This window comes from Balaenoptera physalus (assembly GCF_965194825.1).
Source record: "Balaenoptera physalus genome assembly, chromosome: 5".
Classification (NCBI taxonomy): Eukaryota; Metazoa; Chordata; class Mammalia; order Artiodactyla; family Balaenopteridae; genus Balaenoptera; species Balaenoptera physalus.
This window is the reverse complement of record NC_138884.1, coordinates 134301274-134315671: the sequence shown is the minus strand read 5'-3', so window position 1 is coordinate 134315671 and position 14398 is coordinate 134301274. Positions and strand designations below refer to the sequence as shown.

The 14398-nt window shown below is 35.0% G+C and overlaps 2 long non-coding RNA genes across 2 annotated transcripts in view; one reads left to right on the top strand and one right to left on the bottom strand.

Moving 5' to 3' along the window:
* Nucleotides 1-14398, bottom strand: part of LOC309661037 — an 852613-nt gene that overhangs the window by 420066 nt on the left and 418149 nt on the right. The gene's annotated exons all lie outside the window — the stretch shown is intronic.
* Nucleotides 4639-7654, top strand: LOC309661029. The gene is made up of 2 exons (XR_014263809.1): nucleotides 4639-4974; nucleotides 5287-7654. It is a non-coding gene; the product is annotated as an uncharacterized lncRNA (long non-coding RNA).

The window sequence follows — 14398 nt, the reverse complement described above, 5'->3', positions numbered from 1 at the left end:
CCCATATTCTAATCCTAGCACTGGGCTTCTTTAGAATCATTGGCAATATTTTAAGAACAGCTCACAGTTTACTAAATACCAAAGCAATGTCAGAGCAGAAAGATACTGCTCCAACTATGAAGTCATTCATAGAGTCTACCGATTCATCACCCAAAGCAATCAAGACTAGCTTTAAGCCAAAGATGTGGGATTGGCAATTGGCTGTTGTTAAAGTCAGAGCATGACCCCAAGAGCTCATTCCCAATGCCTGAGAGCAACGTTTTCTGAGTCTTTAAACTCACAAGAAAAAGAAGAACATTTATTAGTGTCTTAATTAATATCACATCATGTACAACAAAGCTACTTTAATACCCCAGTAAATCTTCTATCCTATCTCCACCTGCTTTATTTCTTGTCTGAGGACACTATACCCTAATCATCTATATTCTTTAGTCAGAACAAAAAGAAAAAAATACAGTAACTACATCTCAAAATATCTTCTTCCTCTTGTACGTATGGACCACATATTATGTCATGAAAGGCAGAATTCAGTAAGAATTATATTGTACATTTTCTATATTAGACTCTTCCTTACACACACAAAAATCAAAATAGGAAAGTATAATTTATTACTTTGAAGCAAATTCTAATTAGATATTTTAAATTTTCTCTTTTCCCTTGAGAAATGATTTATCTAGTCTTTAGAAAGATTTAGAAGAAAATAAGTCAGAAAGAGAAAAACAAATACAGTATGCTAACACATATATATGGAATCTAAGGTAAAAAAAAAAAAAAAAAGGTCATGAAGAACCTAGTGGCAAGACGGGAATAAAGACACAGACCTACTAGACCTACTAGTATCCACACATGCAAGAATGGTGTGTTGAAAGTATGGTATCTGTGAGGCAACTCTAAATATATTTGTATTTTGCTTTACAGTGTACATTTGTGTTTTAATATATTCTGTTTAATTAAGCCTCTCAGTCATTCGGAGGATTAAAGACACTATCATTCAGAAAACTTGAGCAACTTGGTAGAGTGGCAAAGAGATTTTTAAAGAAAGATGTGAGATGAGAGCAGACATCAAGCCAAGGGTTTGCTCCATAGCCCGGACTCATAAGAGGCTGTGTTGGGTGCAAAAGGGGTCCAATAAGAAGTGTGAAAGGAGTAGCCCTCCCAATTCTCCAGCTTCCCAAGTCTCCTTCTACTGTCTCCTACACCCAAGAGAGAAGCTTCATCAACAGAAGCTGTGGCATTTTTGTTCATGTGTTTTATATACTGTGTTTCAAATATCATTTGAACCAACTGTTTTCTTTCTTCCCCATAGTGGGTTTCTCAGGTGTAGTTGTAATTACTGTGAAACATCAATTGACTAAACCATGCTCAGGAGGAAATAAGAACAAAATAAATGAAACACTGAGTACACAGGTAATCAAATAAGGGCGAAAGAAATGAGAATTCCGGCACAACATTTTAATAGCGTTATAAGAATTCATGGAAGGTAAATGCTGCTTTGTATTTAGAAACCTCAGTTTCTACTGAAATTAGTATTCAATGACATTTTCAATTTGCAGATATTGGGCACAAGGAAACTCAGGATTTTATAACAATACAGTTCCCTAAATAAGTATGCTCTATAATAAATAAAAGCTTTGTTTATTTGTTTGTTTCTAGGCCACAGTTATTTTCACTGTAACATCCTTTGTCCCTTGAGAGAAAGGAGATTATACAATGTAATTCACAGAACTCAGAGAAACAGAAAAAAATAATTAATTTATATACAATAGCAGTCAGCTAATGCTAATTTAGTATTTAATGCCAGTAATTACAGATAATGTGGCTTTTGAAGAGTAGTTACTCTGGTGGGCTTCATACTATAATTTAGCATTACTGAAGTGAGAACAAAATCAAAATATGCACTTTTGAACAACATGTGAAAAATGTTTAATCCTTATTAATTTTTCTTTTTGTGATATGCCTGAAAATGTTCCTTTTCTTTGTTCAGCACATTTTTATTTTTTAGTACTTGATTGTAAAATCTGGAATGTCATAAGAGGAAAACCATTTTGGGAAATTAAAATTAACTTTTCTAAGGTCTTGTTATTTACCTAATTATTATAAATAACTTCAAGGAAACTTTTTTGTCTTGAGACTGCCACTACCTTGTTATCATGTATTCTTATAGCAGCATTTAAAAAAATCAGCATTCTTAGATTTTAAAGGTTAAATTAAAAACTAAATTTTTGAGTGATGGCTACATCCACGTCAAATATCTTAAGGAAAAGGTGAAGCATTTATACATTCATGAGTAATTGATTCTTTTACAGTTTTTTATTATCTAGAAAAGGGCCTGTAAACCATTTGGGGCTTTATATTTCAGAGAAGATTCATTTGTAGGTTTTGTAGGCATTATATTATTTTTTCCAGTTATATTTAAATATAACTGACATATAGCATTGTTTTAGTCTAAGGTGTACAACATAATAATTTGATACACATGTATGATATATATATCAAATATATATATATTTGATATAGATATCTCATTATATATATATAGTGAAATGATTACCACAAAAAGTTGAGTAATACATATCATCTTACATAGTAACACATTTTCTTCTTATGATGAGAACTTTTACTATCTACTCTCTTAGCAACTTTCAAGTATGCAACACAGTATTGTTAACTCTAGTCACCATGCTGTACATTACCTTCCCAGAACTTATCTTGAAACTGGAAGTTTGTACTTTTTGACCGCCTTCAGTTATTTCCCCCCTCCTCCCACCCCTGTCTCTGGCCACCACCAATCTGTTCTTTGTTTCTATGCATTCAGTATTTTTAGATTCCACACATGTGAGATCATAGAGTATTTGCCTTTCTCTGTCTGACTTATTTCACTTGAAGCTTTTTTAAAGTATTCTATTATTTCACAATAAAAATTGATGAGCAATAATATTATACACACATGGTTCCCCTTCACAAGAGCAATGAGTCTTCCAGGGACCATGTGATGATTTTTAACTCAATTACTTGAGAAAGATACTAAATTGGCTGCTCTAGAAATGATTCTGTTAACTGAACTGGCTTGCTATTTATGCCTGGAGTATGACTTTTCTGGTTGCAAACCATAAGGGTAAACAATTTCCTATCAGTATAAGAGAAACCTTAGATTTAGAAAGGTGAAACAATGCATCTACAATGGCTTTCTGAAAAGAATACATTTTTTGACAAGAAATATTGGAAAATTTGAACTCATTGCCTCAGGTCTAATGTAAAGTCAGGCAGACCTTGGAGATATTGAAGGTTTAGTTCCAGCCCACCGCAATAAAGCAAACATAGCAATAAGGTGAGTTGCAAGAATTTTTGGTTTCCCAGTACATATAAAAGTTATGTTTATACTATACTGTGGTCTAAGTGTGCAGTAGCATTATGTCTGATAAAACAGTGCACATACCTTAATTTAAAAATGCTTTGTTGGTAAAAAATGCTAACCATTATCTGAGCTGTCAGTTAGTCATAATCTTTTTGCAATAGTAAAATCAAAGATCAGTGATCACAGATCACCATAACAAATAAAATAATAATGAAACAGCTTGAAATATTGTGAGAATTACCAAAATGTGACACCGAGATATGAAGTGAGAAAATGATGTTGGAAAATGGTGCTGATAAGACTTGCTCAGCTCAGGGTTGCTACAAACCTTCAATTTGTTAAAAAAAAAAAAAAAAAGGCAATATCTGCAAAGCACAACAGAGAGAGAAGCTCAACAAAACAAGGTCTGCCTGTCCTGACTTAGCAATATCTCACAGTCACTCACACTGTATTCTAGATACAAACCCCTAAGCTTGTCCACTTAGAATCTTCTGCATGAACTGACTTGAAGGCTCATAATAATATCATAAAGATCTTTCAAATTTGTTTGCCTCTTCTGTGCAATAAAGAGCTTACACTTTTATACCAGGAATATTAGATGAGTTTGTTATCTTTTCTACTGATTTGACTAGAGACCAGATCAGACTGTACTAGTTTGATGACAGAAACTCCAACTTCAGGATTACAATCATTGTAGGTGCTCACTAACAATTTGGAGAAAAATGATCAGTTTCATCCTTCTCAATGCTAATGGAGTTCTGATTACATGTGGGTCACTTTAAGGTTTAATCACTTTACATAAATTAATCCATTTAATCTCAGACCATCTTATGAGTAGGTATTATTATCACCCTCATTATGCACATAGAGAAATAGCAAAGAGGAAGTAATGGCAAAGCACATTGGTTCAGGATCAACATCTTAAGTAAAGAGAAATAGGAGGAATGTTCAATTGTATTATAAGCCCTGTTGTGGAAAACAGGACAAAGACACACCATGTTAAGAAATGCAGGCAATAGGTCATTGTTTGTTATCTATTTTATACATAGTAGTATGCATATTTTAATCCCAAAGAACCTACTGTATAGCACAGGGAACTATGCTCAATGCCTTGTAATAACCTATGATTGAAAAGAATCTAAAACAGAATTCCAGTTCTACTCTTCATCAGTTATATGACTTTGAACAAAGCCCTAACCCTCTATTTCCTTGTATGTAAATTAGAGAATGAAATTACTACTTCGTATGGTAGTTGTGAGACTTCAGTAAAATCAACTAATTAAATAGAATAGAGTAATGTGCATAGGTGCTTAACATGTTCTGGTGATCTTCTCTATACATGGCTTTGTATTTTTAGCTTTTTGATGTCATATTTTCTTTATAAATTCTGTAATATTGGTTCCTAATTTCCAATAATATTCACTATTGCCAGATTCACACTCCAACACCGTTATTTCTAGTATGATCATTCCTGGCTCAATGTTTCTCAGATAGTTGCAGTTTAATATCAAAGATATCATGCCAGTGTTTCACTCTCTCCACATTTTATCATAATATACTGGAAAAAAATACTCCAGAGGGGGCTAATGTCTATTTTGAGATAAGCATTAACTTTGTCAGTTATTAACTATGACTTTTTTTAAAAAATAAATTTATTTATTTATTTATTTTTGGCTGTGTTGGGTCTTTGTTTCTGTGCGAGGGCTTTCTCTAGTTGCGGCGAGCGGGGGCCACTCTTCATCGTGGTGCGCGGGCCTCTCGCTATTGCGGCCTCTCTTGTTGCGGAGCACAGGCTCCAGACATGCAGGCTCAGTAGTTGTGGCTCACGGGCTTAGTTGCTCCGCGGCATGTGGGATCTTCCCAGACCAGGGCTCGAACCCGTGTCCCCTGCGTTGGCAGGCAGATGCTCAACCACTGCACCACCAGGGAAGCCCATTAACTGTAACTTTGAGCAAGTCTCTTTAAGTCTCTGTTTTCCTCTCAGTAAAATGTGATCATTATTTTTGTCTGATCAACCCCACAGGTGTGATATAATGTTCAAATTAGATAACTCATTTGAAAACTCTTTAAAAGCTGAAAAGACATATACAAGTATTAGGTAGTAGTGGAGAAAGAAGGAACTTTGAAATCTAGTTCAAACCCAGTTCAGATTCTAGCTCTGACCCTTATCAACCTTGTGGAGATTAGAGGTCACTTACCGTCTTTGATACTCAGTATTTGTAAATAAAATTGGGCAGAATAATCTCTACTGTCAAAGGAAAATCCTATTGCTAAATATTGTGGGATTTTTGTAATTTTTGACATAAGTATGTCTTCTCAATAAATCACGTTGTCCCTAGGACTTAGACATTATTTTATACCATTCTTACATGCTCCACTATGATCAGCACAACGTACAGTAAATACAAAACAAAAATAAAAAACAAACAAACAAAAAACCCTGATAGGATAGTGATCATTATTCTCCAAACTTTTAGCCAGAGCTTACCATGATTCTAATAGGTTCCTGATTCCAAAGGAAGGAAATTCACTGGAGTCTTACATAAAAATGAAAGGGGGATTCTTTTGTAGTCCATGACGATTTAATTATGTAGCACGATTATAAAGAGTGAAATTTGTTTACCATGACATAATTTCATTGCATTCGAATTGTGTAGAGAATGGATGACAGTAAGGCCCAGACAGCTGTCATAAGATGGGATGAAATGAGTTGGCTGCCAGCGGTGAGGGCAAGCATCAAACACTGGCCTAGCCATAGACTTCAGAGAAATAAAAAGAGCTGACAAGCCGGCCTGGTTTGAAGCAGGAAGGCATTAGTTCACCACTTGACACTGAAGAATCCCTAATGACGCTGAATGCAGAAGGCAGGGTCACAGATGACGATGGTAATGACTGTAGCAGGACAGGCTTGAAGAGCCGTGGCTCACAATTGCTTATCAAAGAAACATCTTAAGGTAAATTGTGTGCGAAAGTTATTATTTTTTAAACTATCACATGGGTACACCTAGGGCAATTACTGAGAAGAGATTTATTTCAACTATTGACAAAACTAAATCACACTGGATAAGACCATGTTTAACAGTAAGAATGTACACAGTGTTATATAGGGATTGGGTTCTTGGTAATTTTATGTTCGTTGTCTTACTGTTTATGCTTATTATTATGTTTCGTCATTAATTCTTTAATACATTTTTATTTAAAAAAAACTAAATTACAAAGGCAAATTAAGAATTAACTATAATTTAGAGATACATTTTCATTTCATGTGTCTTACAGAGTTTGTAATAGAAATCAAGTGCTGGGTAATCAGTCTTGATTCGGACTGATGGTGTTGTAGCTTACACAAATGAAGCAATAAGTGAATATTCAGTGTGTGGAAGAAAGATACTCGCCGTAAGGGTTCTTAGTGCTCATTCTTCAAAAAAGATATACATAGGTAACTTGGATTCGTGTATTGCCTGCTTGTCCCATTTTTTGTAAGCCAAATGGCAGAAGTCTCTGCTATCAAAATCTTATATGTAGCGTCTAAGATTAAAATAAGAAAAAGTTACTTTGAGCAACCAAAGATATAGATGAGATTAACTGGACTGTTTTGTAGGGAACCTTTAAGAGAGTTTAGAATAAGATGCAAATGCATCACCCCGGGACCTGTGTGATTTGAAGGCTGCTTCTCCTCACTCCTCGTTTTGAGACTTCCCTCACCACATGGCAACACCCTGGCCCTTCTCAAGTCCTGGAACACAGCAACTCCTCGCACTGTGATGACTTTGTTCATTCCCTTCCATCTGTGTGAGATGCTCGGTGCTGCTCTTCACCTGACAGGCGCCTGTTCTAAACCTTAACTTCAGTAGTCGCTCTGAACCACCCCTGTCTGTAACTTACTAACCACATCACATCCTTTTAGAATTAAGAGAACACTCAGTATATTGGCTGCAAATTCATTCTTTTTAACTTTGAGAAAGTTAGACTATTTCCTCAAGTCTCAACAGTATCAAATTGGCAAAAACACTCAAGAAGCTTTGACTTAAAAAAGGGTCACAATTTTCTTTGTTAAGCTGTGTGTGAACATGTGTCTGTATCAAAGAGTGTAGTCACAAGAAAGTGTATCTCAACTGTTAGATTTATTGCTATCTTTCACTTCCTTTATTAACTAATCTTGTCTGTATGCTGATGTTTTAAAACCAATTTTAATATTAGGGGAAATATTAAAGAGGTCACCTTAGCTTAATGAAACCAGAAATTAATATTCTTGTACTTATCTCTGAAATTGTTCCAAAATTCTCAATTATCCCCAGAATTTGATTTGATGATAATTTATAAGGAATAGTTCAACTTTACTATGAGAGACAATATTTTAAACACTTCAAAAATTTTTTGCAGTGTTTGATACTATAGGCAAAATGTTTTTCTACATCAGGTTGCCCCATTCATTATTCTGATATTGTCTTTGTTACAGAGTGCTAGTGTTAAACTATTACAGTATTTTACTTTGTTATTGGCCTTTACTAGTACTTATTAAACAAAATATAACTAAGGTTGGTAGAATCATAAAGTAAAACTAAGTTTTCTGATTAATACTATAAAAAAAAGCAGCAAGGAATTGTTATCTAAAATGCATTCAGAGTAGAATTCAGTGTATAAAGATATGTTTCTTTTGTTTTGTGACATTAATGGTGATAGTATCATTTATACTCTGACGATAGTAGATTATATTTTTCAAGTTATCTCATGATGATTACTGAGTCTATAAAACTATTTTTTGCCAGTTATTTCATGCAGTACCTTTTAGGACATATGTAATCTGCTTAAATGAAAGACTTAAAATGTAATATGAAATTATATTGAATACTCCAGGGGAAATTTAGAAAAAGAAAAAAACAAAACAAAACAGGACACATAGAGGTATTTTATTCAGTTTCTCATGAATAATTAGAAAAATATATGGTTGGAAAAACAAAAATGTCAGAAAAAAGCATGAACCATTTGGTTATTCTTTTCTTCACAGTTTTGAATGTTTCCTTTCCACAGAATACAGCCACAAATGGATCCTATAACAATTTGAATGGAGTCCAGAGAAATTAAAATGGAAAATTAAAATCATTGGAATTGGAAGCCAAATGGAACTTTGAGATAGCTAGACAACTTGTCAGAGGTAATTATTCAGTAATTTTACCCAAATTATACTTCAGCTTTATTTCTCACAAACTCAGCAAACCATGATGAATCTGGATAACATATTTTTTTTGCTGGGGATGGATGACACCAAATTCTGTGAAAAAGTATAATCTTGAAACCAAATGAACCAGTTTCAAAATAAGTAGTAAAGGATAAGACAAAGCTGATAATAGTTAGTTCAGGGCAAAAGCTCTCAAATGCCAGGAATTTTAACTAAGTCTTACATAATTAGACTATGAAGGAACTGCTGAAAAATATTAGACAATTGCCTTACTTCAAGAACTTGTGTTCTTTAAAACTCACTAACCTACTATTTTGTTACTTTAGAAATGCAGTAGATTACCAAAGTTTAGGGAGTTATTGATTACATCAGTTGTCCAAAAGAATGCATGTGGAGCACACATGAGTACAAATAGAAATGTCTTTGGAAATATTGCAAAAATTCTCCGAAAACAGAGCTATGCAAATTTTAAAGTATGTTGGGAAAGGAAGAGTCTAGTCACCAAAAATCACAAGCCTCTTGAAGGCAAAAGTCATCTTTATTCACCAAGTTCTTCCCAGCACTTGGCAGACAAGGCTGAGCAAATTTTAAAAAGCATGCATAACCAAGATTCACTTACAGACTAATTTATAAGGAATAGTTCAACTTTAATTCAATGTCCCATAAGTATCTATTTAGAAAGGCCCATTAAATGCAGAATGGCCAGGAATTGTGCTTTAATGTGGATAGAAAGCTCCCTATAAATTATAGATAATTGACTTTGCCACTTCAAAATCTCTTGAATATTTCTTGGTCTCATTCTGTTCTTGATCTGAAGCTGCATAAATTAAGACAATTTCAAATGCGAATGTACTTTTCCTATCTTACAATGCTGACAGCCCAAGCCATCCTCTTTCAGGAAACACTATTCTATAATCACTATCCATAAAACTTAAAAGAAAAAAAAAAATTCTGGTTTTGATTCACTCTCCAGATCCACGTATCAGTGTGCGCAGCTCGTGCTATCATAAGCTTTTTGCATCAGTTAGAAGAAACATGTTAAAGACATGAATGGTTTCCTGTTAGTAGAGATCATCAAATCAAGTTTCATGATGACAGTTCTCCCAAAGCAAAAGAGGGCAGCCATCTTTTCATTTTCTATTTATCCAAAGCCATTTCTCATATTTATCAGTTTCCCATAAAGAGTCCATCTCATGATCTGACTTTCTGATGAGCATTACCCCTCATTTGGTACTGCGTCTCTTTCTACAGACTCATAGCTGTAAAAGAATTAACACATTTTTGGAGCAGGTTATGCTGCACTTATTGTCTTAATCATACTGTTTTTCTGAAGCGATAATTCCCTAGATGTCTTACTTTTCGACATCAAAGTCAAGTACTAATAACTCTGTCCTCCGCAGCATTCTGGCCTAAGACTGTGTGGATACAGTAAGGAAAGGATGACTTAAGTGAGCAGTCAGCTCTGGCAAAACAGAATCTTATTTTGATCAACATCTGTACCACATACAATATGGTTTTAATTGGAAACGGGGAACTCATTGACATTGCCAAAGAACTTTGTACATTGGTGGTTATTTTATTTGGGCTAGAATGGTACACAGATTAAGATCCCAATTTTCTGCCAGAATACCATGATGACTGCACTTTGTACTTTGCAAACTGATTTGGGTCTTTGGCAAATTGATTCATAAACTAATAAAATTGGAAGTATCCAAATGGGTCACCTGGAAATTTTCTGCCTTTATGCAGTGTGCTTTTAAACATTCTGGGGTCTTTTCATTTTAATTATATATCTTCAGATATGGAGACTCTCCTCACAAATATTTTCAGTATTTCTACCTTGAACATATCACATGATATATGAGGATTTGATGAGTCTGTCCATCCATTCAACATATTCTTTTAAGAGATACAAAGAGTCCTTAAGTTACCTATATGATGTCAGTTACACATTTGTCAGAATTGTCTATGTGAATTCTAACATAATTATGGGTCTGACATGTATACATTGTACGTATGTCATATGTACATAAATAAAAAAACGACTTCCAAGAGTTTTCCTGGTAAATGCCTAAAGTATGTCTTTATATCTATTTTTTAAATTAATTATTTAATTATTATTATTTTTTTATTTTTGGCTGTGTTGGGTCTTCGCTGCTGCACGCGGGCTTTCTCTAGTTGCAGCGAGTGGGGGCTACTTTTTGTTGCAGTGAGCGTGCTTCTCATTGTGGTGGCTTCTCTTGTTGCAGAGCATGGACTCTAGGCACACGGGCTTCAGTAGTTGTGGCACGTAGGCTCAATAGTCGTGGCTCGTGTGCTCTAGAGTGCAGGCTTAGTAGTTGTGGCGCATGGGCATAGTTGCTCTGCGGCATGTGGGATCTTCCCGGACCAGGGCTCAAACCTGTGTTCCCTGCATTGGCAGGCGGATTCTTAACCGCTGTGCCACCAGGGAAGCCCCTGTCTTTATATCTTAATCCTAGTTCACTACACTCAACTTGGATCCTTATTAAAATTCTAACATACTTTGAAAAAGGTTTATTAGTGATGCAAAGATGGAGGTTAACTACACTCATTACAAACAAAGACTCATTATAAGACATTTGGACACGCTTTAGTTGCCTTAAATTTAGGCATAGATTTATCGTCATGTCTTAGAGACATCTCGTTTGCCGCCATTTCCTACCAATATTAATCTATCTCATTCCACTTGAAAAATTTTCCTCGCAAATGATCTACTTCATAAAAATAGAAGTTAATTTTTAAAATTAAAATTTATGCAACCTTCTAAAAGGTAGGAATTACATACTTTGGATATATCAATGCCTCAGCAGTAAGGAAACAGACTGCTTTACTATTATATATCTTAATATGCTTCCTATTAATACACGTACAGGTTTGGATTGGTCATGGAGGGTCGCATGAATCAATCAGTGTTAGCACAGACATTCACCTCAGTTAAAAACATCTCTCCTTTTGTCTTCGGGATCTTAGACATCAATGCAGAGTGAGTGCATATCCACATTCTCAGGGTATCCTTTGCATTTGGAGATGCACTTATTTGGCAAGAGAATATGCATAAATGAAGGTTTGCTTCAACAATCATTCTGTTTCTGGGCCTGTTCTGAATTACCGTTCTTACTCCTTATCCTCACATCCATTCGACCCGCAGGTTTCTGGGGTGCAGTCTTTGCTGGTGTATTGACAATGATCTGGCCTCCCTGTCTCTCTGGCTGTTCCTCTAACATGGAATGTTCTCCTACTTGGGGATTCCCCATGCCACCGCCTCTGCTTGTTTTCCTACCTCATTCAGCGCTCTACTCAAATGTCGCCTGCCCAGAGAGGCCCTCCCTGACCAACCCATCTAAAATAGAATGCAGGAATTCCCTAGTGGTGCAGTGGTTAAGAGTCGGTGCTTTCACTGCTGAGGGCCTGGGTTCGACCCCTGGTCGGGGAACTAAGATCCCACAAGCCGTGCTGTGTGCTGCGTGGCCAAATAAATAAATAAAATAAAGTAGCAGGCACACTCCCAAGTCAACATTTAGCCCTTACACTGCTTTAGTTGGCTTGCAAGCATTTGTCTCCACTAGATATTACACTGCATAGTTATTACTGTATTTGTTACTTATTGATGGCTTGTCTAGCTCCTCTACCAAAATGTAAGTTCCTTTGAGGAAGGTCTTTGTCTATTTTCTTCGCTGTTTTATCCCATGAACTAGAAGAGTGCCTGACATGTAAAGAACATTTGATATTGTTTGTGATTAAATGGATTTACCCAGGACATTGAACTTCTTTATATCTCAGTTTATTTCTCTGTTGATGGAGAATGTTGTACTTCATGGACTTTGGTCTAGAATATATTTGTTTGCAATGATTATCATAGATGCATAGGTTATGTTAGAATTGAATCACTGATATTTATCTGTATGCATGAAAATTGTATGCACCAAAATTTATTAGAACCTAGTGCCTTTTGCCTCATTAACAATAAATGAAAGTACTGAATCATATATAATACTGATCTATAACTCTTGGACTGATAAACCATTAAAACTGCTGGCTGGCTCAGTAATGGTAACCATATAAATTACTAATAATGTGACATTTCACTCAAAATACCTTTAAGGAATATATACTAGATTAATCACAGACTTTAATATTTTATTTCACACTGAAAGGTCTAATAAATATATCCCAAAATACATTTCATTTCTAGGTTTATTTTTCCTGAGGGGAATGTAAATGTAGTCATCTTAGAATGTTAGTCCTTTTAAAATTGAATCTATGACATAAAATAATGAGAAAAGGAAAAGTGCATTGCTGAATTATTGATTCAAAAGTTTAAAATCACTTTCACCTTTTACACATTAATTTTATCATAATGTTGAATTCAAGTGAATAAAAATGCATTTGCATGCAAATAGTGATTTCTTAGATGTGTTGTCGGGAAGTAATGAAGTCACAGGGTGATATATTTTATTTTTTTCTTATAAATAAAATATAAAGAACATAGCTTTCAATAGTTTAAGTCAGTTATCATTCTCATCACCCTTTGGGTGGGTAAACATTTTAAGGGCAACATGTGAGGCAGAAGCTGTGCTCCACTCCCTTCTGATGCTCTGTTTTCCTCAAATGATTTTCACATATCTGAACAAGTGGTCAATGAAATCAGCTAACTTAGAAAATTTTGGAAATGGCCTTGAAAGCAACAGCAATGGGCTCCTTAAGAGCTGAGTGATTGGAGTCCTGTGCTGTGTCGCCAATCTAAGCCCACAGATCTTGTGGCTGAGTGATCACAAGCTGCTTTTCCTGGCAACATGCCCACTAAGGTATTTTCTATGTGTACCTGAAGGAAAGTAACGTTTCCTCCACAACAGACATGCAGGAAGAGCCCCAAAGAGTGACTGTATTCCAGGCAAGCCAATATACCCTTGCAAGGGCTGGATTAAAATTCTGAAGGCATGATTTTATGTACGAAACTGCAGGTCACCACTAGCAATTAATTTGTGGGGATTGTTACCTTGTCACTTTGTCTTCAATCCCCATTCCACTACAGTAATGTTATGTCATGTCACTGTTTCGGTAAGGATTAATTTCCATTTTGAATGAAAATTTCATTGCATACATTTCTGATTTGTTTTGCTGTATAAGTATTGTTCTTGCTTCAATGGAAAAGATTTAAAGAAGAACCAAAGGCTAGAGATTTTCCAATAAAAATTCTATCTTATGCCGAAACTGGGATTGATTAATCGAGGGAATAGTAATTCTCTATCTCACAAAGAATTCCTAGAGAATTAGAATACAGAATCCTGGTATCAGATTCCTTCTCCTTAACCCTTAGCTATAATCATGTCTATCATTTTACTTTTAGCTCTGTTCTCAATTATAGAGTTTATATTCTTGAGGACATTGAGATGCTTCAGAGTTTCTCAGAAAGAAAAATGTATCCTGTTTTGAGTTATGCAAAGCTATCAACATGTTCCCATATTTGGTGCATAGATTCATAATCCTAAAATTCATAGGAAATACTAAAATATGTTGGCTTATTGCAGGTGACCAAAAAAACCCCCCAAATTAGATTAGCAACTTATACTCAGTCCCTAAATTGTGTTATATGAATACTATAATTTAAATTATACCCACATTTTATTTTCTATCAATAATTCTGCCACAGATCTCAATCTGTTGTTACTAACTTAAAATATTTTATTTACTAAAAGCTTTTTCATATTTTATGTACTGAGAACTTATACATACGGTTAAAACCTCTATTCATTATGGGGCAACTAGTGGTAGAGGATAATATTCTCAGCAAATATTAGGTGTGGGGCAGATAGTTAATTACAAAAAGTGCTGAGGTTGTGACATAA